General features: G+C 42.7%; 1 protein-coding gene across 4 annotated transcripts in view; it reads left to right on the forward strand.

Annotated features, from left to right (window-relative positions):
• Positions 1-10,804: 10,804 nt before the first annotated feature.
• The window catches only part of PLEKHG7 (pleckstrin homology and RhoGEF domain containing G7), a 138,771-nt gene continuing 124,040 nt past the window's right edge, over positions 10,805-25,535 (forward strand). For 3 of the 4 annotated variants that reach the window (XM_089652640.1, XM_089652631.1, XM_089652663.1), the window contains exon 1: positions 10,809-11,028. The gene's annotated coding sequence lies outside the window, so the exon portion shown is untranslated. Of the gene's footprint in view, positions 11,029-25,535 lie in introns of all 4 variants that reach the window. The other variant, XM_089652657.1, reaches the window with a different exon arrangement.

The raw sequence follows: 25,535 nt of genomic DNA on the forward strand, positions 1-25,535 counted from the left end.
ATTCTCAATTTAATAAAATCACAGTTAAGTGAGGTAATGCGCAAGGTTGGTGCACTCTCTTTTTGTTTCACTTTGCAACATTAAAGGGACCCTGTCACCAACTTTCATTCGAATATATTCTGGAATAGCTGAAAAGAACATAAATCCACATAGTGTGCACCAAATCCCATTACAAACCCAGATATTACTTGACAAAGTAGCAGTGACATCATCGTTGTGCTGTACATACAGAAGAGTTGTGGGAGGGGCCCAGCAAGCCTCACATATTACAGGCTCCAGAAGAAAATGACAATACATCATAGTCCTCCCCTCTTTTAGAACTGTCCATATGCTCTCTGTGCTGGCCCTGCACCTCATTGCTCTCTGTGCTGCCCCAGGGGAGGAGCGAAATGGAACACAATTAAGTGACAGATCTAATGCCACATCCAAGATGGCAGTGCCCAGCAGCAGTATCAGGGCTTTTGGAGGTCTTCACAAGGAAGGCTATTACAAATACATAACACAGAAAATACATTAAATGCACATATAATGTTATGGCATATTTTTTGTTGAAATGAGTGGTCCAGCAACAGGGTCTCTTTTCAGTACTTGTCGGAGCTTGTACACCTAAGCTAGGTTGCAAGTGAATCTGCCACCTATTTGACAGTCAAAGCAGCTCTGTCACAGAAATAAATATCAGGATAAGAGATTTCCCTGCAAAGAAGAAACAAAAATACTTATCTTCTTGTCCACTCTGATTACCCAAAATTATTCCTCAGAATCTCTGCAGAAGGCAACACTTCTAGCTGTCTATTCCTTGTGCCCCCCACTATGCTCAATGGTTCTTCTCACTTTGCTTGTGTCCTCCAGTGATGTAGGGATCAGTCCATATTCCATACCTCCCAACTTTTTGATATGGGAATGAGAGACACCTATTAGCAAATATATGTAAAGGAGAATTATACAAAAAAAAAAAATAGTTAAACCTGCAAGTGCTATTTTTTACAACTACTATTCCTTTATTGAACACACGTCCGCTAAACCCAAAGAGAAAAACACCCCAAAACCCAGGAATGGCTACTAGCACCTAACTATATAACCAGTTAGTGAAAACAATAGAACACAAAAGTGCTGCGCTAATCCTATGTATATTAAGAACCACTAAATATTAGTCCGCACAAAAACAAAACAAAAGAATAAAAGTGAAAAACATAAAAACGAGAAAAAGATGTGCCAGCAAATATGTGATCTTAGATCCAAAAATATATATAATGGGACTCGTAGGTGGGATGAAAAAAAGGGGGGAACATCCAACTAAGCAATAGTGAAAAACTGAAAAAGCAGAGGTGCTGCACTACTCATATTCATATGGTGAAAAACAAAGAAGTGTGAAAAAAACAAAGGTGAACGAATAAATATAAAATTAAATAGAACCATAAACATGAAAACATAACAGCAGAAATGTGATCATAAATGTATCCAGAAACACATAGGACAAAAACCCAAATGTGATGGGTCATAAAGTGGGTAAATTACGACAAATGGGAAGAGTGGGGGAACACCCAACTAAACAATAGTGAAAAACTGAATAAATAGGGGTGCTGCACTACTCATATTCATATGGTAAAAAACAAAGAAGTGTGAAAGAGCCTGTGTACATGGAGTACGTGGTGTGTGCTGTGCTGACCGTTCCAGCAGGAGAAGGATCCTTACTGTTTTTATAATATATTGGAGTTCAGGAAGTTATAAGGACACGTCATTTCTTGCAGGATCAATTGGTATTTTCTCCACTTGCTGAAAATGCTGCCTGCCTGAAAGAAAGAAAACTAATGCAGCCAACTACATCTAAGGACTGTCCATTTCTCTTACCTCTTTATGGGGATCGTTTGAGAGTCTATCTGATTTACCATCGCTAAGAGGGGGATACCACCACTGTTGCTAATGGTTCCTGGATTACTGCGAAAAGCCTAAACAGGATTTAGACCACTCCGCTGAGCGCTTGTTTGATGTGTTATGGCCCTAGGGGCCGCAGCGTGGAGGTGAGCGGGCATGCTAGCCGGAGGTGGATACACTTGTTATGTTGATCACTGTATCTGTCACCCATCAAGTCATACACGGAATCATATCATTGGATCTTTCATGGAGTTATTTTGGACTCTACACTTTTATGTTAGTTTTCATTCTTGTGGCATTTTTGTCACTTTTTTATACGTTGGGTATATGTCATTTTTTCACTCTTCCCATTTGTTGTAATTTACCCACTTTATTGCCCATCACATTTGGGTTTTTGTCCTATGTGTTTCTGGATACATTTAAGATCAAGTTTTTGCTGTTACGTTTTCACGTTTATGGTTCTATTTGATTTTTATATTTATTCGTTCACCTATGTTTCTTTCACACTTCTTTGTTTTTTTACCATATGAATATGAGTAGTGCAGCACCTCTACTTATTCAGTTTTTCACTATTGCTTAGTTGAGTGTTCTCCCCTTTTTTTCATCCCACCTACGAGTCCTGTTATATATATTTTTGCATCTAAGATCACATATTTGTTAACACATCTTTTCCTCGCTTTCATGTTTTTCACTTTTATTCTTTTGTTTTTGTGTGGACCAATATTATTTAGTTGTTCTTATTATACAGGTGAAACTCAAAAAATTAGAATATTGTGCAAAAGTTCATTTATTTCAGTAAAGCAACTTAAAAGGTGAAACTAATATATGAGATAGACTCATTACATGCAAAGCAAGATAGTTCAAGCCGTGATTTGTCATAATTGTGATGATTATGGCTTACAGCTCATGAAAATCCTAAATCCACAATCTCAGAAACTTAGAATATTACATGCAATCAATAAAACAAGGATTGTACATAGAACAATATCGGACCTCTGAGAAGTATAAGCATGCATATGTACTCAGTACTTGGTTTGGGCCCCTTTTGCAGCAATCACTGCCTCAATGCGGCGTGGCATGGAAGCTATCAGCCTGTGGCGCTGCTGAGGTGTTATGGAAGACCAGGATGCTTCAATAGCGGCCTTCAGCTCTTCTGCATTGTTTCGTCTCATGTCTCTCATCTTTCTCTTGGCAGTGCCCCATAGATTCTCTATGGGGTTCAGGTCAGGCGAGTTTGCTGGCCAATCAAGCACAGTAATCCCACGGTCATTGAACCAGGTTTTGGTGCTTTTGGCAGTGTGGGCAGGTGCCAAGTCCTGCTGGAAAATGAAGTCAGCATCCCCATAAAGCTCGTCTGCGGAAGGAAGCATGAAGTGCTCCAAAACCTCCTGGTAGATGGCTGCATTGACCCTGGACTTAATGAAGCACAGTGGACCAACACCAGCAGATGACATAGCTCCCCAAATCAACACAGACTGTGGAAACTTCACACTGGACTTCAAGCATCTTGCAGTGTGTGCCTCTCCATTCTTCCTCCATACTCTGGGTCCTTGGTTTCCAAATGAGATGCAAAAATTGCTCTCATCAGAAAAGAGGACTTTGGACCACTGAGCAACAGACCAGGTCTGTTTTTCTTTAGCCCAGGTAAGCGGCTTGACAAGAGGAATACAACATTTGAGGCTCATGTCCAGGACCCGTCTGTGTGCGGTGGCTCTTGATGCACTGACTCCAGCCTCAGTCCACTCCTTGTGAAAGTCCCCAACACTTTTGAATGGCCTTTTCCTGACAATCCTCTCCAGGCTGCGGTCATCCCTGCTGCTTGTGCACCTTTTTCTTCCACACTTTTCCCTTCCACATAACTTTCTATTAATGTGCTTTGATACAGCACTTTGGGAACATCCAACTTCTTTTGCAATTACCTTTTGAGGCTTTCCCTCCTTATGGAGGGTGTCAATGATGGTTTTCTGCACAACTGTCAGGTCAGCAGTCTTTCCCATGATTGTGATTCCTACTGAACCAGACTGGGAGACCATTTAAAGGCACAGGAACCCTTTGCAGGTGTTATGGCTTAATTAGCTGATTAGAGTGGGACACTTTGAACCGAGAATATTGCACCTTTTCACAATATTCTAATTTTCTGAGATTGTGGATTCGAGGTTTTAATGAGCTGTAAGCCATAATCATCACAATTATGACAAATCACGGCTTGAACTATCTTGCTTTGCATGTAATGAGTCTATCTCATATATTAGTTTCACCTTTTAAGTTGCATTACTGAAATAAACAAACTTTTGCACGATATTCTACTTTTTTGAGTTTCACCTGTACATTCTTAGATTGTAAGCTCCAAGGAGCAGGGCCCTCCTAACCAGGGGCGGACTGACAACTCATGGGGCCCCCCATGTCCTAGGGGATCATGGGGCCCCTGTGTCCTTGCCCAAACTCAAAAAAGCCTATGGAAAAGGTACCAGGGGCATCTCATGGGGCCCCCTACTGACCCCGGCCCTCAGGCAGTGCCCGAGTTTCCAAATGGTCATTCTGCCCTGCTCCTAACCCTCTTGTATTGATCTATATTGTTGCTGTATTGTCTCCTGTTATATTGTAAAGCGCTGAGCAAACTGTTGGCGCTATATAAATCCTGTATAATAATAATATATAGATATATACCTCTTAGATTGTAAGCTCCAAGGAGCAGGGCCCTCCTATCCCTCTTGTATTGAACTGTATTGTTGCTGTATTGTCTCCTGTTATATTGTAAAGTGCTGAGCAAACTGTTGGCGCTATATAAATCCTGTATAATAATAATATATAGATATATATCTCTTATATTGTAAGCTCCAAGGAGCAGAGCCCTCCTATCCCTCTTGTATTGAACTGTATTGTTGCTGTATTGTCTCCCGTTATATTATAAAGTGCTGAGCAAACTGTTGGCGCTATATAAATCCTGTATAATAATAATATATAGATATATACCATAGATTGTAAGCTCCAAGGAGCAGGGCCCTCCTAACCCTCTTGTATTGAACTGTATTGTTGCTGTATTGTCTCCCTTTATATTGTAAAGTGCTGAGCAAACTGTTGGCACTAAATAAATCCTGTATAATAATAATATATAGATATATACCTCTTATATTGTAAGCTCCAAGGAGCAGGGCCCTCCTATCCCTCTTGTATTGAACTGTATTGTTGCTGTATTGTCTCCTGTTATATTGTAAAGCGCTGAGCAAACTGTTGGTGCTATATAAATCCTGTATAATAATAATATATAGATATATACCTCTTATATTGTAAGCTCCAAGGAGCAGGGCCCTCCTATCCCTCTTGTATTGAACTGTATTGTTGCTGTATTGTCTCCCATTATATTGTAAAGTGCTGAGCAAACTGTTGGCGCTATATAAATCCTGTATAATAATAATATATAGATATATACCTCTTAGATTGTAAGCTCCAAGGAGCAGGGCCCTCCTATCCCTCTTGTATTGTTGCTGTATTGTCTCCCGTTATATTGTAAAGCGCTGAGCAAACTGTTGACGCTATATAAATCCTGTATAATAATAAAACATAGGATTAGCGCAGCACTTTTTTGTTCTTTTATTTTTATTATTCCTTTATTCCTGGCTTTTGAAGTCTACAAATGTAATTTAGAAACTGGAGGAAAAGGTTTAGCACTGTGAAACACTTTTTTTGAAAGATTAATAGTGCAGTTTATATACAACTATATAGAGCAGACCAAAATGAAAGACAAATGAGGAGGAAAGAGGAGCAGAGGGACTTTGTTCCAAATCGGGGACAGTCCCTCGGAATCAGGGACAGTTGGGAAGTGTGCATATTCCCATTGCGCACATTCCTCAAATAAGCTCTCAGAAGTATCTGGTTTTGTAGTGATCACCAGCTGGATATTGGAGCATGCACGGCAACAGTGTAAATTTTCGCCAGCACACCAGGGATCTTCAACTATGTCCGAGTGGTTTTTATTGAAGAAAGATCACATCACAAACAAAGAAGTGCAACGTTTCCAAGCCACACATGGCCCCTTCATCACATGCCTGACGAGAGGCCCTGTATGGCTGAGAAACTTTGCACTTCTTTGTTTGTGATGTGATCTTTCTTCAATAAACAAAGATCAGACTTAGCTGAAGATCCGTGGTGTGCTGGAGAAGATTTACACTACCAGTGACATAGGGATCAGTAGGAGGAACCACTGACAACAGCAGGGGACGCAGAGGTTAGACCCGGGGTGGACTGACCACTGGAGCACTAGGGCACTGCCCAAGGGCCCGGGGTCAGTAAGGGGCCCCATGAGATGCCCCTGGTACCTTTCATTGGCTTTTTTAATAGGCTCTTTGGGTATGGGCAAGGACAGAGGGGCCCCATGATGCCCTATTGCCCGGGGCCCCATGAATTGTCAGTCCGCCCCTGGGTTAGACAATCCTGGAAGTATCAGTTTCAGCAGAGACTTAAAGGAATGAATTCTCTTCATTGGAGCAATGTTCAGTGGCAAGGTATATTGTTTCTTCTTTGACTTCTAGCGTTTCTTTTTGCAAAAGGAATGAATTCTCTTCATTGGAGCAATGTTCAGTGGCAAGGTATATTGTTTCTTCTTTGACTTCTAGCGTTTCTTTTTGCAACAGAGTTGCTTTAAGGTCACATGTCAACCTATTTCCAAATCCCTCTCTGTCACAGAGAATTCTATTGTCTCTCTGTGTCACCAACAAGTGACAGAGAGATCTTATCAAATATACGTATGTAGACAGTATGACTAACTGTAAGTTGTAAATGTCTGGCATTGTATGTGATGAAGTTGATGAGAGGGGAGGTTATGAGATTGGTCAAAGACCTCTAAGAAGAGTGGCTTTGTGGAGCAAACTAAAACTGGGGTGCCCAAGCCTGCAGAACCCTGGATTATGGTGAGCTTTACCTTAAAGTGACTTCCTCTCCCCTGACTCCACCCCAATTTATACAATAGGTGAAAAGACTTTCGCCCAAGCAAAAAAAGTTTTGTTGTATTTTTATGTAACTTCCTTCATAATTGCCTAGGTGAGAATGATTTATTGTATGAAGGGGCATCTCATGGATCTAAAGGAACTGGAAGAGCTGGGCATGGAATAGTGTTAACCCCCCCCCCGTGTGTGATCAGAATTTCTCTGCCAGTCTATGGGACCTGGCAGAGCAGTACAGGGGGTTTAACGTAGTTCTGTGCCAGACGGCTAAATGGAGGACAATGCTGGACTCAGTGGATTAGTATGTATTTTTGTATTCAATACAGGAACATAAGTTTCTTTTTAAGTGGAGTAGTACAACTATTTAACCTCTTGCCTACCGGACACTTTTATCTCCTTCCTGCCGAGACCAATTTTCAGCTTTCAGCACTCTCATACTTTGAATAGTAATTGCGCGGTCATGCAACACTAAATTTTTATAATTTTTTGAGACAAAAAGAGCTTTCGTTTTATGGTATTTAATCACCACTGGGGTTTTTATTTTTTGCTAAACAAACAAAAAAAGACCAAAAATTTTGAAAAAAATGGTTTGTTTTCTTAGTTTCTGTTATGACGTTTTGTAAATAAGTAATTTTTCTCCTTCACTGATGGGCACTGATAGGCTGCACTGATGAGAAGTCACTGATGTGCACTGGTATGTGGCACTGATGAGGCTGCACTGTTAGGTGGCACTGATGGGCACTGTTAGGCGGCACTGTTAGGCAGCACTGATGGGCACTGTTAGGCGGCACTGATAGGCTGCACTGTTAGGCGGCACTGATGGGCACTGTTAGGCGGCACTGATGGGCACTGTTAGGCGGTACTGATGGCGACTGTGAGGCAGCACTGATGGGCACTGATAGGGGGCACTGATTCAACTGATGGGCACTGATTCAGCTGATGGACACTGATGGTCACTGATTCAACTGATGGGCACTGATTGCCAGCACAAATGGGCTACATTGATTATCAAGGCACTGATGATCAGTGCCCTGATCATCAGTGTAGATGCCCCCCTGTGAAGTGCCGCTTACCGGCTCTCCTCTTCTCATGCGCTGTTAGTGTGAGGAGAGGACTGCAGATAACCGGCATTTCCTATTTACCATGTAATCAGTTGTGATTGGACACAGCTGGTCACATGGTAAAAGCGGCTGTGATTGGTCTGTTACTTAGTCATGTGATCAGCTGTGTCTGAAGGACACGCCCTAGGGGACGCGCGGGGGTGTGGAACTAGCCAACCTTGCTGTAGCCATCTTTTGGCTATAGCGCAGTCGGGAACTAGGAAAATTGGAATTCCTGGCCATTACAAACTATGCTTAAACCTGCTCCCACCCCCTTCCAAATCCTATACTAACCTGTAGAAGGAAGATGCTTATACTTACCTATTTTCATGGTGCTCTGGTCCGGTCGGCTCCCAGTGGCTGGCTTCATGAGAAAAGAGGGACAGCTGACAACAAACACACCATAGCAAAGCTATGGGTGTCATCACCACCCAGGCATTCCATCTGTTGTAGGTGCTTTCTCCTCTCCGTGATGCTTGGTGCTGGGGATTTCACTTGACCGGAATGCTTTGAGAATAGGTAAGTATATGCATCTCCCTTCTACAGCACAGGTGTCAAACTGGCGGCCCTCCAGCTGTTGCAAAACTACAAGTCCCATGAGGCATTGCAAGATTGACAGTTACAAGCATGACTCTCAAAGGCAGAGCATGATGGGACTTGTAGTTTTGCAACAGCTGGAGGGCTGCCAGTTTGACACCCCTGTTCTACAGGATTGTTAGTGTAAGGGTTATAAAGGGGTGGAAGGCATTTTAATCATAGCCAGTTCTAGCCTGGAATTCCATATTAACTATTATGTCACGGCGGTGTGGGTATTTATTATTATTATACAGTATTTATAAAGCGCCAACAGTTCGCTCAGCGCTGTACATTACAAATATATAAACAGACAGCCACATACTAGGCTTTCTTGTGGAGGAAGTCATTTGGGTGGGCAAATTTCCATGTACAGCAATGAGTTCCTGATCCTAGTATGAACCCAGAAGCGCTCAGCTGTGAGCACTTTGGTTCAGAGTTGTCAATCTTTGGCTTCTCTGGCTAGGGTGGGAGTTGGTCAAACAGTCAGTCCTCGATCAGCTTCAACAAATGGCAGAGGTAACATTGCTGGCCTAATAGACCTTTAAAGAGAATCTGTCACCTGCACCAGCTCCCTTGTGATAGCAATAAAGTGATTTTCACACATGCTATTTAATTTAAATTATCTCTTCTGGTTCTGTATGTGGATGATGGCACTGTACTTATTAAAAAAAAAATCTTAGCACCTTTCTCCTAATTGATATACACCTGTCACAAGGCCCAGCTCTTTCCCAGCCTGTCTTCAGGGAAACATAAGTAGGAGGAGCTTCTAGTCCTCTGCTGCTGGTCACATTAAAATAAATAGCTTTCGGAATACAGAGAAAAATAAATAGTTAATATCAATAAACTGTTTGAAATAATTATACAAATGTAAATTTGAAATCTAATTTTAATCTGTTTTAGAATAACAGGGAGGTGAAGCCTCTGCCAATCAAGATGTAATATGGATAGCACAGTGGCTAAATGGTTAGCACTTCTGCCTGGCAGTACTAAGGTCATTGGTTCTAATCCTAACCACAGCACCACCTGCCTGGAGTTTGCATGTTCTCCCTGTGCCTGCGTGGGTTTCCTCCGAGTACTCCAGGTTTCCTCCCACACTCCAAAGACATGCTGGTAGGTTAATAGGATCTTGACTAAATTGGCCCTAGTATGTGTGAATGTAAATTAGGGACCTTAGATTGTACACCCCTTGAGGGTTAGGGACTGATGTGAATGTACAATATATATATGTAAAGCACTGCGTAAATTGACGGCGCTATATAAGTACCTGAAATAAATAATATCCTGCCCCATTGTGTTTAGCTGGGCTGCTGAGATGTGATATGGTGGAAATGCTCAGCATAGAAACTCACTAAAAACTGAGCGTGTGCAGTAGCTGTCAACACTGCTCTGCAGAATCCCCAACTACAGTGGGGACATGGACAGGGGGGGAAGACAGAAGAGCAGGATCAACCAGGGTTTTTTTTTGCAGAATACAGAAAACAAATTCCATAGTGACTGAGTATGAACAACATGTCATAGAGCATTTATTGTTAGTTTTTTTATGGTGTGGGTTTAATGACACTTGAAGTAAAAAAACCCCTAAAGTTATCAATATAAAAAAACACCCAAACCCAACTTTAAAAGTCACTCCTTCTCTATGTAATGCACATACGATTGCAAATGTGCATTTTTCAGTACCAAAATGACAAGTGACCCACACATATTATGTATGAGCACATTTCTCAGAGTCAGAGCAATAACTCCAGGGCCATCATTCACTGTTACGTCTAAATTGATGAGCTGCAAAGCTTTTAAAGTGTTGCCTGAGGACAGTTTGGGGTACTGTAGTGTCTTGCAGGCATAAGCAATTTTCTGCTAGAGCAATTTGTTCCAACTGGGACTTTTTTTTTTTTTCCATGTTGCCACAGTATGGACAACCTGTAATCCATGATTCCTTGGCTAGAGTGCAGGGTGCCCATGCATGAGATTGGCAGCACATGCGTTCCCATTGTTCTCGGGAGACTCGGGGGATATACGAAGGTTATATCCCAGGAGTCAGCAGGCAGTGGACTTGCGTTACGTACCACACCATTGTCGCCTAGGCAGGACATGTGGAAGTAGAGGGAGGGGAAGCAGAAAATGTGTTTTTAAATTCAATGACAGATGACAAGTTGCAGGTGGTTGAAACTCAACTATTCTGGTCCCATGCCCTTTATTTTCTATAGAACATGCTAGAACTAAAAAAAATCCCTCTTGAGGCATGAGGCAGCCCCGGTCTCCAGGCTAAGGCTGGGTGTGGAATGATAACAAAAGGCTGAGCTTCATTAGAACAAGGACCAGTTCTGTCACCAGGAGCAGAGAAACCAGCTCAGCAGAGGGAAGGCTCCGCCAGCACTACTCCCTGGATGGACACTGCACCGTCACGTGACGGCCCGGGGACAGCGCTCTGTACACTGACGGAGGACATGTACCGCCTGTCTTCTCAGGACGACTGAGAGCTGCGAGTGTGGGAGCGCACACGGTGCCCTGCTGCGGGATGTAATGGTCGGGGGGCTGGACACGTGAGTGTGGGAATGAGGTGCTGGGGGGCTCCTCTATGTGTCATTTCTACTACTTATACCGGGACTTGCAGGTGGGTGTGTGACTGAATCACAGCACCGGACTTCTCTTTCACCATCAACTAATAATCTCATTACAGCACTCTGCTTGTCGGCTGATTGGATTGTACACATTCAGAACTCGTTTTCACCTTGTTCATAAGACTGTGCACCTGTCTATACTGTGGTCATGGTGCCGGGGTTTTGGGCACAGGGGTCAGAGTTCCCAAATCATGGGACTGGGGTCAGGGTGCCCAGAGCATGGTACTGGGGTCAGGGTGCCCAGAGCATGGTACTGGGGTGAGGGTGCCCAGAGCATGGTACTGGGGTGAGGGTGCCCAGATCATGGTATTGGTGTCAGGGTGCTGTGATCATGGTACTGGGGTCAGGGTGCCGTGATCAGGGTGCTGTGGGTATGGTACTGGTTTCAGGGTGCTGGGGTCCTGGTACTGGGGTCAGGGTACTGTGATCAGGGTGCAGGGGTCATGGTACTGGAGTCAGGGTTCCGAGATCATGGTACTGGGGTCAGAGTGCTGTGATCATGGTACTGGGGTCGGGGTGCCAAGGTATTGGGGTCAGGGTGCCGAGAGTTTCGTAATGGGGTCAGGGTGCCAAGATTATGGTATTGGGGTCAGGGTGCCAAGATCATGGTACTGGGGTCGGGGTGCTGTGATTACGGTACTGGGGTCGGGGTGCTGTGATCATGGTACTGCGGTCACGGTGCTGTGGTTAGGGTGCTGTGAGCATGGTACTGGGGTTAGGGTGCTGTGAGCATGGTACTGGGGTTAGGGTGCTGTGAGTATGGTACTGGGGTTAGGGTGCTGTGAGCATGGTACTGGGGTCAGGATGCTGTGAGCATGGTACTGGGGTCAGGATGCTGTGAGCATGGTACTGGGGTCAGGATTCTGTGATCATGGTACTGGGGTCAGGGTGCCCAGATCATGGTACTGGGGTTAGGGTGCTGTGAGCATGGTACTGGGGTCAGGATGCTGTGATCATGGTACTTGGGTCAGGGTGCCCAGATCATGGTGCTGGGGTCATGGTACTGGGTTTAGGGTGCTGTGAGCATGGTACTGGGGTCAGGGTGCCCAGATCATGGTACTGGGGTCAGGGTGCCCAGATCATGGTACTGGGGTCAGGGTGCCCAGATCATGGCACTGGGGCCAGAGTGCCGAGATCATGGCACTGGGGCCAGGGTGCCGAGATCATGGCACTGGGGCCAGGGTGCCATGCGTATGGCACTGGGGTCAGGGTGCCTAGATCCCGGCACTGGGGTCAGGGTGCCTAGATCCCGGTACTGGGGTCTCTTTTTTTTTTTTGTCTGAGTATAGATCTATGTTTGTCCCAAGCAAGTTTGAATCCACTTACTGTTGACTGACTCACTACCTCTGGAGGAAGTTTATTTCAAGCATCAACGTTTTGAACTTTCCTCCTTCTAGGTTGAGATCATGTCTCCGTGCTTTTGATCTTAGATTCATATTAAAAATACTGCCCTCCTGAACTTTCTTCACTCTTAGGCCTCTTTCACACAGGTGTTCAGTCTAGATCCATCTGTCAGTTTTTCAGATGGATCCAGACTGAACCACAATGTACGTCTATGGGTGGGCAGTGGTAGATGGATGATCATCCATTTACCTCCTCCTACATCCATGTACATTCAGATAATTTTAAAAAAATGCAACAGCCAATGTCCAGACCCGTTGAAACGGAATGGAACGGATGTGAGCAGATGCCATTCATTTACATCCATTCTGTTTTTAGGTCTTTTAGGCAAGAAACATTTTTTGTTTATACTTTTTGTTACTTTTTGATTTGTCTGCAACAACTAAGGCCCCTTAGCCTCGTCAGCGGATCCACTTGCTCAGCGGGGGATCTCCCTGCTGAGCAAGTGGATAACAGGTCCGTGTCTGCTCTGCTTCTTCAGAATGGACACAGACACAGCCCGCTGTCCTCTATGGGTGGTTGGATGGAAATGGAACACCTGTCCATTTCCATCTGACTGCCACCTGATCCGATGGATGGAAAGGGGAACCATCCGTCTTTTTTTGGCGAATCAGATCTGATTGGATGTCGGTGGGTGTAAACGGACACATATCCTTTTACACCCATCGCTCCATAGAGGAGAATAAAGGTTCTGATCGAGTCTGTCTGAAAAACTGGCAGACAGACCCGATTGGAATGTCTGTGTGAAAGGGGCCTAAGAATGCATGGATGCAAAAACGAATGTAGACTGATTTCGAGAGGTAAACTGAACTGAAGACGAATGTGCAAACTGATATGAACTCATGTAAACCGAATTAGTTTTTTCTTTAAAAAATGTGACTGAATGGATGACGTCTGTGTGACATGGGCCTATTTAAAGGTTTCAGTCATGTCTCCCCTTTCCCTTGTTTACTCCAGATTGTACATATTAAAGTAGAACTCCAGGCTGCAAAATGTGTTTTTTTTTTTTTGCCCATGTAGTGAGGCTGTGCCCGCACTGCACGGGTTAACTGCTTGTTTTGTTCTAGGGGAGATGACTGCAGAGATATAACAAGTGTTTATTCATTGTTGAGCATATATAAGAGAGGGACAGACATCTAGGTAGTTAAGCTCTGAGAAAGAGGCTAGTCCTCGAAACGTGTCAGCCATTTTGGCTGTCCATCATTCTCATCACCATTCAGAAACGCAGTGCGAATTGGACAGAGCGGTCTCAGATGTGTTTATGTTCATGTACGTTTGTGAGTAGAATACCTTCTTTCAAATTTAATAAACATATTTTTAAAGGTGCCAAGGGAAGATGCAGTGCATAGATCAATCAATGCATTAAAACCTCATAAACTTTAAATCTTTAATGCGCATTAAGATTGCACTTCTGGTGAGTTTGCAATCCCACTAATCTATCGCACACCACCGGATGATAAGCACTTCCCACTCTTTGGTTGATTCCAGTATACTGTATATGTGCACAACCTGTTGGAATAGCAACTTCACGTTACAGAGTTTGCCTATTGGGACTCATTTATCTATTTATATATCATTGTTTTGATTGTCTTTTTTGATTTTTATCAGTTTAAAGATTATGAGGTTTTAATGCATTGATTGATTTATGCGCTGCACCTTCCCTTGGCACATTTGATCTTTTTGAGAGGACTTGTAGTTCCTTTTTTTTTTGGTGCATTTAGCTGCTATTTTTGGAAGCGCTCGCTGATTTTCTTTGTGATATTTTTAAAGGTAATGCACAAGGCCGGTGCGCCCTCTGTTTTGTTTTTCTCTATTAGCGGAGATATACCTACCTGACCTGCCAATCCTCCCCATGCAAGACCGGTCCTTTCGGCTGCTTCCCCCCTGCAGTCCAGCGGTCCTATATATAGTCTGTTTCTGACATCAGCACACTCAAAGCATGCTCCATAGACAGGAACAGTACACCACTGGACCATAGGGGAGCGCAGTTCTCTGAAGAATCAGTGGGTCAGGTGAGTGTGAGCTTTGTGCTCACCCCTAGAAAAAAACTAGCAGTTGACCCATGCAGTGGGGGTGCAGCCCCACTGCATGGTGAAATAGAATTTTTGCGTGGGGTTCTGCTTCAAGTTTCTGAAGTCTCTCCTGATATGTTTTATCCCCCATAGATTTTACAGTTTTTGTTAGCCATCTCTGGACTTATCTTTTTCTTAGGCTTGGTTCACATCTATGCGGGTAGGTGTGGGAATTGCGGCAATTCCTACACCCACAATGCAACGCGCTACCGTGAGAAAATGTGCAGGGCTGCCATTCATTCTGACTGGCACCCCCAGACGTGTAAAAATGTAGCGCAGGTGCTGGAGCCGCAGGGAAATTGTATGGTTAAAATGACTATGCAATTTCCATGTGGGACACATTTTGAAAAAGGTGCATGTACCTTTTTCTGTAGGAAATGCAGGCACGTGCTTGAGTAAACGCAGCCCGCAAAAGCGCATTAATGTGAACCAAGCCTTAGAAAGATCTCCAGAACAGGACACAGTATTCTAAATAAGGTCTAACTAAAGATAGTGGTTCTGTGAGCGTGGTACAGTTTGGAAGGACTAGGGTCCAATTCTAACCCACCAGGCAACTTCAGAAAACTAGCGTACAAAAGAATTGGCATTGAAATACCAACTTTAAAAATTGTAACCTTAGTCTGGGTTCACACTGAAACATTTTCATGTAATTTTGAAGTGTTTTTAGACATTTCCAGACTTGAGCAAATTTGTGTTTGCCAATATAAAGCTAGTTACTTGGAAGAGACTGTTGCTAGGTACAAAATTGTATGAAAAATGCACATTTCATAGGTGTTTTTATTAAAGTCTATTGGGGCCAAAAACACGTGATCAGTGCTCCAAAGAAACTGTATTCTTTTCTGAGCATTAAAAGACAGCACATCACTGAGATATGAACAGCACAATAGAATAACATGAACATCTCGTGTGAAATGTTGAAGCACTTCTGCAAATCGCTCGGGTGTGAAGGAGGGATATATTTTATAAATATTTTTACCCAAGATTTACTCAACTTTCACTCATTTTCCACATAATAGTCAAACAGTTCTTCCCAAACCATTCTGTCCAGTTATGTCCTAAGCCTCTCTGTAATACACCCTCTTCAATGGATTTCTATTGACTTAGTGGAAATTCTAGCTCAGAAATTCTGAATTATTGATATTTGCAAATGTTTTTAACACAGTATGATAAAAATGCAGCACTACAAACAAAAAGAAACGATAATATTGAATAATGTTTTTAACTGTTCATCCAAGCCAAAACTGACTTTTCAGAAGTTCAGCCATCTCTGCGACCTCTCGCCTTGACGCACAGTTTATTTCTGGCAACTCAACCATGTAACTCATTTTTGTTCAAGTACCGTTGTATTATGCACTTTGAAACAACCACGCTGTCTTTTTCCAGAGCAGCCTGTATTTCTTTTGAGGTTCTCTTGGGTTTTTCTTTGTATCCCGAACAATTCTTCACGCAGTTATGGCTGCAATCTTTCTTGGTCTAACTGACCTTGGCTTGATATCAAGGGATCCCCAGATTTTCCACTTTTTAATAAGTGATTGAACAGTAATGACTGGCATAATCAAGGCTTTGGATATCTATTTATATCCTTTTCCATGTTTACAACATTCCACTACCTTTCTCCACAGGTCTTTTGGCAGTTCTTTTCTACTCCCCATGGCTCAGTATCTAGCCTGATCAGTGCATCCACATGAGAGCTGACAAACTCATTTACTACTTAAACACAGACACTAATTACAATTTAAAAAGCCACAGCTGTGGGAAATTAACCTTTAATTCCCATTTTAATTTGTGTGTGTCATTTTTTTTGTATCTGTACCAAGACCAAACATTTCAGGGTATGTAAACTTTTGATCAGAGCCATTTCAGTGATTTCTGTCATCATTAGGATTTAAAAAGGAGCCCAACAACTACGTGATAATAAATGTATTTATATGATTACTATCCTTAAATAAAAGATGGCATGATCAGTCATATTTTTAATACCAATGCCAAAATTTAATAATTTCTGCCAGGGTATGCAAACTTTTAAGCACAGCTGTGTAGATTTGGTTGGCAGTCATATTTAATGGGACTTTGCCAAGAGGGAAGGTACCTGTCTTCAAAGCAGATAATACATTTTACCTAAGCGGAATCCTGTCCACCCACACCATCTAAAATGCTGATTATTATTTCTTTTTGCCGTGAGGGAAGGTACCTGTCTTTAAAGCACTTAATATACTTTATTTAAGCCAGCCATTCAAATCTTGGCCGGTTCAGCAGAAACCAGCCGAGATTCGAATCATCTGTGGGCAGGCTGATTATACCCAAGTTGTTGACTTGGGCACAACCAGCATATTGAGTTTTTAGGCAGGCCTTAGACGATGGAATTTTCTTTCATGCAACCACAGCCAGTGTTGATGGGGGAATCCCTTACTCAGAGCTATTGTGTTCTCTCGTGGGGACCGTCCCTGCTGGGAGAACACAGTGATTGTTGCTAGTGGCCATAGTCGCAGGCAATAATCCCATGTGAAAATCCGGCATGCTGGTTATACCAAAGTCATACAACAATGGAATTGAGTACAATCAGCTTGCCCATAGATGGTTCGTATCGTGGCCAGTCCTGCTGAACCGGCCAAGATTCGAACCATCTATGGCCGGCTTTATACGCGATTATTGCCAGCGTCTATAGCCACTAGCAATAACTACTGTGTTTTCCCAGCAGAGACAGCTCCCCATGTTCCCCCGCAGGGAAAGCACAATAACTCCACTGGAGGCATTCCCCAATTAACACTTACTGTGTTGATGGGAGAATCGAGCGATTTTCTTTCCTGAAACCCATGATTGCAGGAAAGAAGTTAGCATCATCTATGACCTGCCTTAAGCACAATCCTGTCCACCTTTCTTCTTTTTTTTTTTTTTTCCTTACCTTTTTTGCATGCCCCCCTGCACCCTTTGCCTAGGCAGGAGTGATCTCTCCTCTGCTGTGCTCCTGAGGTTTCCTGGGTTATCTACATCACATATCCCAGTAGTCATCAGTTTCAATTAAGCAGACCTGGCAGAACATCATCATGGGGCTGACTGCCCGACCCAGGAAGAGACAGCCGACACTTGATGACGTCAGAAACAAAGATGGCGGTGTGTGAACCAGTGTGCAGCATGGACCTGCAGATCACAGCAAAGCTGGATTTATCAGGTGTATGCATATATTATTAAAGATAAACCAGCTTAAAAGGGTACAAAATGGGGGGGGGGTGTTGAGGAGTGAAATTCCTTCATCCGAGAGTTGTTCTCATATTCTCAGGCAGCATACTGCTTCTGGATATCACAGTAAAGATAACTTTTGTTTTCAGTGCCTAGAGCTAGTATTTGGTGATAAAACATTTTACATTATAGATTTTTTTTCCATTTGATAGCAGATGCCGGCTACGTGCAGTTACACGTGAGATTTAATCAGATTTTAGCTTTGAGGATTCTTAGGGCATTCATTCTGATGAAAATGGATTTATAAATCTGTCCTAAGTATTAATACACTAATGATGACTGAATTTATGAAAATCTGCTCTGTTGTCATTTCATATGAGTCACTATCTTCATCTACATTGCACTTAAAAGATCCAGGACTAATCACACATTTTGTAATCGTGGGTTTTTATAAAAATACTCCGGTATTGACTTAAGATCAGTAAGTGTTGACTTAACACACTGTAATAAATATGGAAATACATCGAAATTATAGGGAAAACATGTACCGGGCTAGGGGGATTTCTTTTATGGCATTAGTGAGCAACAACTTCCTCCTCAACAACATCTGTGCAGCCTGGCCAACGATGGTTAAAAAAAGAAGAAAACAATTGTTTGTATTCATGTGGTGGGTACATAATAAAGCATCATGGCTTTTAGATGAGACCTTGGATGAGAGATACCACAATAAAATAGATATTTGTTTCTAATGGGTTTAATGGTACCACAGCAAAGTATCATGGCCATGATTATCAGTTTGGGCCAGCCAAAGATGCTAGTTTATAAGAAAACTTAAGGGGGTTCAATGGTACCTCAGCAAGTTATCATGGGCATGACTACCTACTTGGACCAGCCAAACAGGCCAACTTACAGGAAAGCTTGAAAGGTTTGATGGTACCACAGCAAAGTATCCCGGCCATGATTACCTGCTGGGGCCAGCTAAACAAGCTAATTTATGAGAAAGCTTGAGGGGTTCAGTGGTACCTCAGCAAGTTATCATGGGCATGACTACCTGCTTGGACCAGCCAAAGAGGCCAGCTTACAGGAAAGCTTGAAAGGTTTGATGGTACCACAGCAAAGTATCCTGGCCATGATTACCTGCTTGGGCCAGCTAAACAGGCTAATTTATGAGAAAGCTTGAGGGGTTCAATGGTAACACAGCAAGTTATCATGGGCAGGACTACCTGCTTGGACCAGCCAAAGAGACCAACGTACAGGAAAGCTTAAGGGGTTTGTAGGTACCACAGCAAGGTATCCTGGCCATGATTACCTGCTTGGGCCAGCTAAATAGGCTAATTTATGAGAGAGCTTGAGGGGTTCAATGGTAACACAGCAAGTTATCATGGGCAGGACTACCTGCTTGGACCAGCCAAAGAGGCCAACTTACAGGAAAGCTTGAGGGGTTTGATGGTACCACAGCAAGATATCCTGGCCATGATTACCTGCTTGGGCCAGCTAAATAGGCTAATTTATGAGAAAGCTTGAGGGGTTCAATGGTAACACAGCAAGTTATCATGGGCAGGACTACCTGCTTGGACCAGCCAAAGAGGCCAACTTACAGAATAGCTTGAAGGATTCGATGGTACCAAAGCAAGGTATTGTGGCCTTGATTGCCAGCTTGGGCCAGCAAAATATGCTAATTCATGAGAAGCATGAGGGGTTCAGTGGTACATCAGCAAGTTATAATGGCCCTGACTACCAGCTTGGACCAGTTGAGGAGCCCAGCTGATTAGCAAGCTCAAGAAACCAGTGTTCAATCATGGATACTGGGCATAGAGTCCCACTCATTTTGGAAATAAAAGAATTCTATATTCATAAAGTATGTAGCAACAATTGTGTTGGTTAACATGACAACTCTAAACAATTTGCCGTAATTTCCCTTCACTTCCTGTCCTAGCGATGCAACAGAAAATAATAGGAAATCTCCCAAAAGCTAATTTCACAGTGATCCGCGTCAGAAATGCATTTGCATTTTTTACCGCATTTGTGATGCATTATTTGCAGAACGTGACAAAAAAACACACCAAAAATGCAACATGGGTGCGTGTTTGCTGCATTTTCCATTGATTGCAATTTAGAGGTGTTTTTGCTGCATTTTTTTTACCGCAGCAAACCTGCACCAAAAATGGAGCAAGCAGGGTTTTAAGAAACGCAGTGGACCTGCAACAGATCAGTGTGAAGAGCTCTATAGGAACACGTGGTCACACATTTCTTTCCGCATTTTTTAATGCAAAAGTGAAAGAAAAACGGATTAGCGTGAAAGCAGTTAAAGTGAAAGAAATTTCCTTCTCAAACAGTTGTCCTCAGAACATGTGACCCCAGTGGAAGATTTTCCTCCCCTCACCTCTTGTTCAGGGACAATGCTATCATTTTGGATTTTCCCTCAGTTTCTTTCTCAGTAATATTGGTCACAAGTAAAAATAAAGGGGTGAATCTCCTCACTCTATCCAAAATTACAAAAGATGGTTTGCCTGGAGATAAACTGTTATACAGGCCCCTCAGTTGATGACACCGCCTGCATGAATTTTACTATGGTAACATGCATTTTGGGGCCCAAAGAAATGAAAGAATATGTAAACCCATCATTTCATATTCTTTGTATGTGCCTGCTGTATGATTTACTAATATGAAAAAGTATCCTGTTCTTTGTATTATTTCCTTTGTGTGAAATCCCTGGTGTTCCTGCCAGTCCCTCCTGCTTTTCGATTAAAAACTGACCACACTGGGCAGGAGAACACAGTGTGGTCAGTTCTCTAGCTGTTCCTAGAGCTCAGTCTGCTTTCCAACGATCAGACTTGTGCTGACACGCTTCCCCTCCCCCCGCACAGCCATTCACTGGGAAGATCAGTGTTCTGCTGTTTCTTTCCCCCTAGGTCTCTGATCTTCTTTATTATAGATATGTATAATGTTTTTTTTATATCTATGCACAAATATTTTACCTTTCATTTCTATTTTAAATTGAATGGTTTGTTTTACAAGGTGAGGATTTACATATTCTTTAAGGATTCATTCACAGTGATGTATTATAGTGTGTACAATATATAGTTTTTGTACACAGCTGTATGCTAGTCTGTGGGCCTATTTACCCACTTGCCGCCCAGCCACTGTAGATATACGGCGGCAGGGCGGCACTCGCAGGCAAAACCACATTTTAAAACGTGTGTTTTGTAAACAAATAGGGGGGGGGGGGGGCGCGTGAGGCGCGCCACCGCCCTATCTGTCTCGCCGATCACCGCCGCAGATGTGAGTCGACGGGTCACAGCCGGTTCTTAGCGGCTGTTTCCCGGCGATCGGCGGCAAACAGTGACAGACAGCACAGCTGCAGTAGCTGTGCTGTCTGTCACTTCCCTGTCAGCTCGTGGATGAGCTGATCGAGGAAGAACAGTTTCTCTTTCTCGATCAGCCTTGTCCCGTCCAGTACACCCCCCCGCCCCCTAGTAAAACACTCCCCTCACTCCTATAACCCTTCCCTGCAAAATAAAGTTAACCCCTTCCTCCCCATTGCCATTAGTACAGTGTCAGTGTTTTTTTTTGCACTGATCACTGTATTAGTGTTTTTGGGGATGTCAGTGACCCCAAGTCAGTACCCCCCAATGTCAGAATGTCTGCCGCAGTCCCGCCATTAAGTCGCTGGTCGCTGCCGCAAGTCCCTGATCGCCGCCATAATTTGCTGATCGCCGCCATTATTAGTATAAAAAAAACCCTAAAAATCCCAGTATCTTTCCCGCCATTTGTAAACGCTATAACTTTCATGTAAACCAATTAATTTACACGTATTGGGTTTTTTTTTTAGCAAAGACATGTCGCAGAATGCATTTTGGCAGAAATTTATGACTAAATTTGATTTTTGCATTTTTTTTTACTGGACATGTTTTATAGCAAAAAGTCCAAAATATTGTTTTTTTTCCTCAAAATTGTCAGCCTTTTTTTTTATAGCGCAAAAAATAAAAACCGCACAGGCGATCAAATACCACCAAAAGAAAGCTCAATTTGTGGGGAAAAAAAGGATGTAAATTTCATTTATGTACCGTATTGCATGACTGCGCAATTGTCCGTTAAACTAGTGCAGCGCTGTATAGCAGAAAAATGGAGTAAATTGCAGTATTTATACCATAGTTTGTAGACGCTATAACTTCCACACAAAGCAATCAATATACACTTATTGGGATTTTTTTTTACCAAAAACATGTAGCAGAATGCATTTTGGCCTAAATTTATAACCAACTTTGAGTTTACTATATATTTTTTATAGCTGAAAGTAAAAAATATTGTTTTTCTTCAAAATTTTTGGCCTTTTTTTGTTTATAGCGTGAAAAATAAAAAGCGCACAGGTGATCAAATTACACCGAAAGAAAGCCCTATTTGTGTGAAAAAAAGGACGTAAATTTCGTTTGGGTGCAGCATTGCATGACCGCGCAATTATCAGTTGAATTAGTGCAGCGCCGAGTAGCAAAAAGAGGCCTGGTCATTAAGGAGGGTAAATCCTCTGGAGCTCAAGTGGTTACACAGCCATGTACGGCAAGGGAAATATTCTACTCTGTATGGCAGCTTAAAAGAAAAAGACGCAGCTGTGCCCGGGGTAGTTTCTGCCATGTGTTACACTCTACACATGTAAATAATTGTGTTAACGTTTACATGTGCATAGCATGCAGGGATCCTATTGGCCAATGCCATTGCTCCTAGCTGACATGTCATTATCAGCAATGCACCTGCGACACTGATTACACACTGTCGGTCTCAGTGAGTCCTTTTTGAATGGCTGCTTGAGGTCATTTTGCACATGCAGAATGACCCTATATATGTTCTCCATGCTGGGAGACTTTTATTGACTGTAATTCCAGTTTGTAGCAGAACTGTGCTGAAAGCTTCATGTTTTGTACTGTGTACTGGGCTCCGCTCACAGGGATCACTGAAAGTTTGCTTCCTGTACAAACCTTTACTGTTGGCTGCAACTCTTTCTCTGCTATTCTATAGCCCTTTCACCGCCAGGAGAGAGAGAAAAATTCATTCATTGTATTACAGACTGCATTTGTTAAAAAATGAAAAATATTGTTACAAAAACACTCCACTCAGGCAGGAAGGGTTTAGATAGGGTTTAGATAGGGTTTAGATAGCTTGATCTGATTACCAAATGTTAAATACAATTCATACATTAATTTACTCTTAGGGCTTGTTCACACTGGACGTCCTCCCAAGCGCTCCTGTAGCGTTAGACAGGCATTTTACAAGCAGTAAAATTGCTCCCCAAATGCTGTATGTGCGGTTTTGAGGCGTTTTATAGGCATTTTACAAGCGTTAAAACTGCAACACAAACGCCTATAATGAACTTGATGGTATTAACGCCTTGCAAATGCAGCGCAAATACCTACCAGGTGTTTGAGGAGCTTCACCATAGACTTGATTGGGAGGTGTTGGAAGGCTTCAGCTCCTCCTGACTCAACATGAGGCGTCAATTTTGACGCAACGCTAACTCTTCAGTGTGAACAGAACTTTGTGCTGCCATGTGTATCATTTTCATAGGCGTTTGAGGAGCGTTAAAAACGCCATTCAAACGCCTGCTTTCAATTCTAGTGTGTACTGAGCCTTAGTGTCAGGATATTTGAAGCTAGATAGGCAGAAAAATATATTCATAAGAGACGATTAATATGCCTAGGGTCTGTACTTCTGTTCATCCTTTCCTGAGATTTACACAGTTCTGTCACAGATCCCTCCTCTGTCACTGTTTTTATCTCTTGGTGCCAGGAAAACCTGTCAGAAGTGATTCATGCAGATGGCAGAAGGAGGAGGCAGCAGACAGGATTGACACTTATTGCTCTGGATTGAGACGTACACACTATAGAGGTGTATACTTTCTTCATATTTCATGTCTGAGGTTTACAACACTTTAATGGATCAATACAGAACTGCATTATTTGTGTATTTTTATTTACCTGGAGTTCAGCTTTAGACTTGTAGGGTGAAGAAAAAACATAGCACTGTGAAAACTGGAATTATTTCCCATAAAATATGAACATTTAGACCACTTACTAGAGATAAAACTCCACATTTGGGATCCCCGGTGTGAGGAGAAATATAACAAGAACTTTTAGTGTAAACGTGCAGTTTTTAATTTTTGTAAATGTGTCCTTATATATGAGGTATGGCAATTTAATTCCCAGAATGCACTGCAAAAAATATCAAACATCTCTTCATTCTTCAAAAGATCAGATGAAATTTGAAGACGATGTTCCTTCTGATCTTCTGTTAAGATTTGAGGCACCGTCTTTGCAGAAATCTTTCTCATTCCCAAATCCTTCATTAATTTCTGCCTATTTTCCTGTTCACGTTTAAGGCCCCTTTCATATAGACGTTCCGATTGGGACAACCTGCCTATTTTTCACCCTTATACACTCTTCAATCTGAGTATACAAAGGTTAGCATTCTGTCCAGTCTTGGATCTGAGTGTACAAGGGTTAGCATTCTGTCCAGTCTTGGATCTGAGTGTACAAGGGTTAGCATTCTGTCCAGTCTTGGATCTGAGTGTACAAGGGTTAGCATTCTGTCCAATCTTGGATCTGAGTGTACAAGGGTTAGCATTCTGTCCAATCTTGGATCTGAGTGTACAAGGGTTAGCATTCTGTCCAGTCTTGGATCTGAGTGTACAAGGGTTAGCATTCTGTCCAGTCTTGGATCTGAGTGTACAAGGGTTAGCATTCTGTCCAATCTTGGATCTGAGTGTACAAGGGTTAACATTCTGTCCAATCTTCGATCTGAGTGTACAAGGGTTAGCATTCTGTCCAGTCTTGGATCTGAGTGTACAAGGGTCTACATTCTGTCCAGTCTTGGATCTGAGTGTACAAGGGTTAGCATTCTGTCCAATCTTCGATCTGAGTGTACAAGGGTTAGCATTCTGTCCAGTCTTGGATCTGAGTGTACAAGGGTTAGCATTCTGTCCAATCTTGGATCTGAGTGTACAAGGGTCTACATTCTGTCCAATCTTGGATCTGAGTGTACAAGGGTTAGCATTCTGTCCAGTCTTGGATCTGAGTGTACAAGGGTCTACATTCTGTCCAGTCTTGGATCTGAGTGTACAAGGGTTAGCATTCTGTCCAATCTTCGATCTGAGTGTACAAGGGTTAGCATTCTGTCCAGTCTTGGATCTGAGTGTACAAGGGTTGGCATTCTGTCCAGTCTTGGATCTGAGTGTACAAGGGTTAGCATTCTGTCCAGTCTTGGATCTGAGTGTACAAGGGTCTACATTCTGTCCAATCTTGGATCTGAGTGTACAAGGGTTAGCATTCTGTCCAGTCTTGGATCTGAGTGTACAAGGGTTAGCATTCTGTCCAGTCTTGGATCTGAGTGTACAAGGGTTAGCATTCTGTCCAGTCTTGGATCTGAGTGTACAAGGGTTAGCATTCTGTCCAATCTTCTATCTAAGTGTACAAGGGTTAACATTCTGTCCAGTCTTGGATCTGAGTGTACAAGGGTTAGCATTCTGTCCAATCTTGGATCTGAGTGTACAAGGGTTAACATTCTGTCCAATCTTCGATCTGAGTGTACAAGGGTTAGCATTCTGTCCAGTCTTGGATCTGAGTGTACAAGGGTCTACATTCTGTCCAATCTTGGATCTGAGTGTACAAGGGTTAGCATTCTGTCCAATCTTGGATCTGAGTGTACAAGGGTCTACATTCTGTCCAGTCTTGGATCTGAGTGTACAAGGGATAGCATTCTGTCCAATCTTCGATCTGAGTGTACAAGGGT

The sequence above is a fragment of the Staurois parvus genome, unplaced genomic scaffold (assembly GCF_062004578.1).
Source record: "Staurois parvus isolate SC_StPar_1 unplaced genomic scaffold, SC_StPar_1.0 ptg000025l, whole genome shotgun sequence".
NCBI classification, from domain to species: domain Eukaryota; kingdom Metazoa; phylum Chordata; class Amphibia; order Anura; family Ranidae; genus Staurois; species Staurois parvus.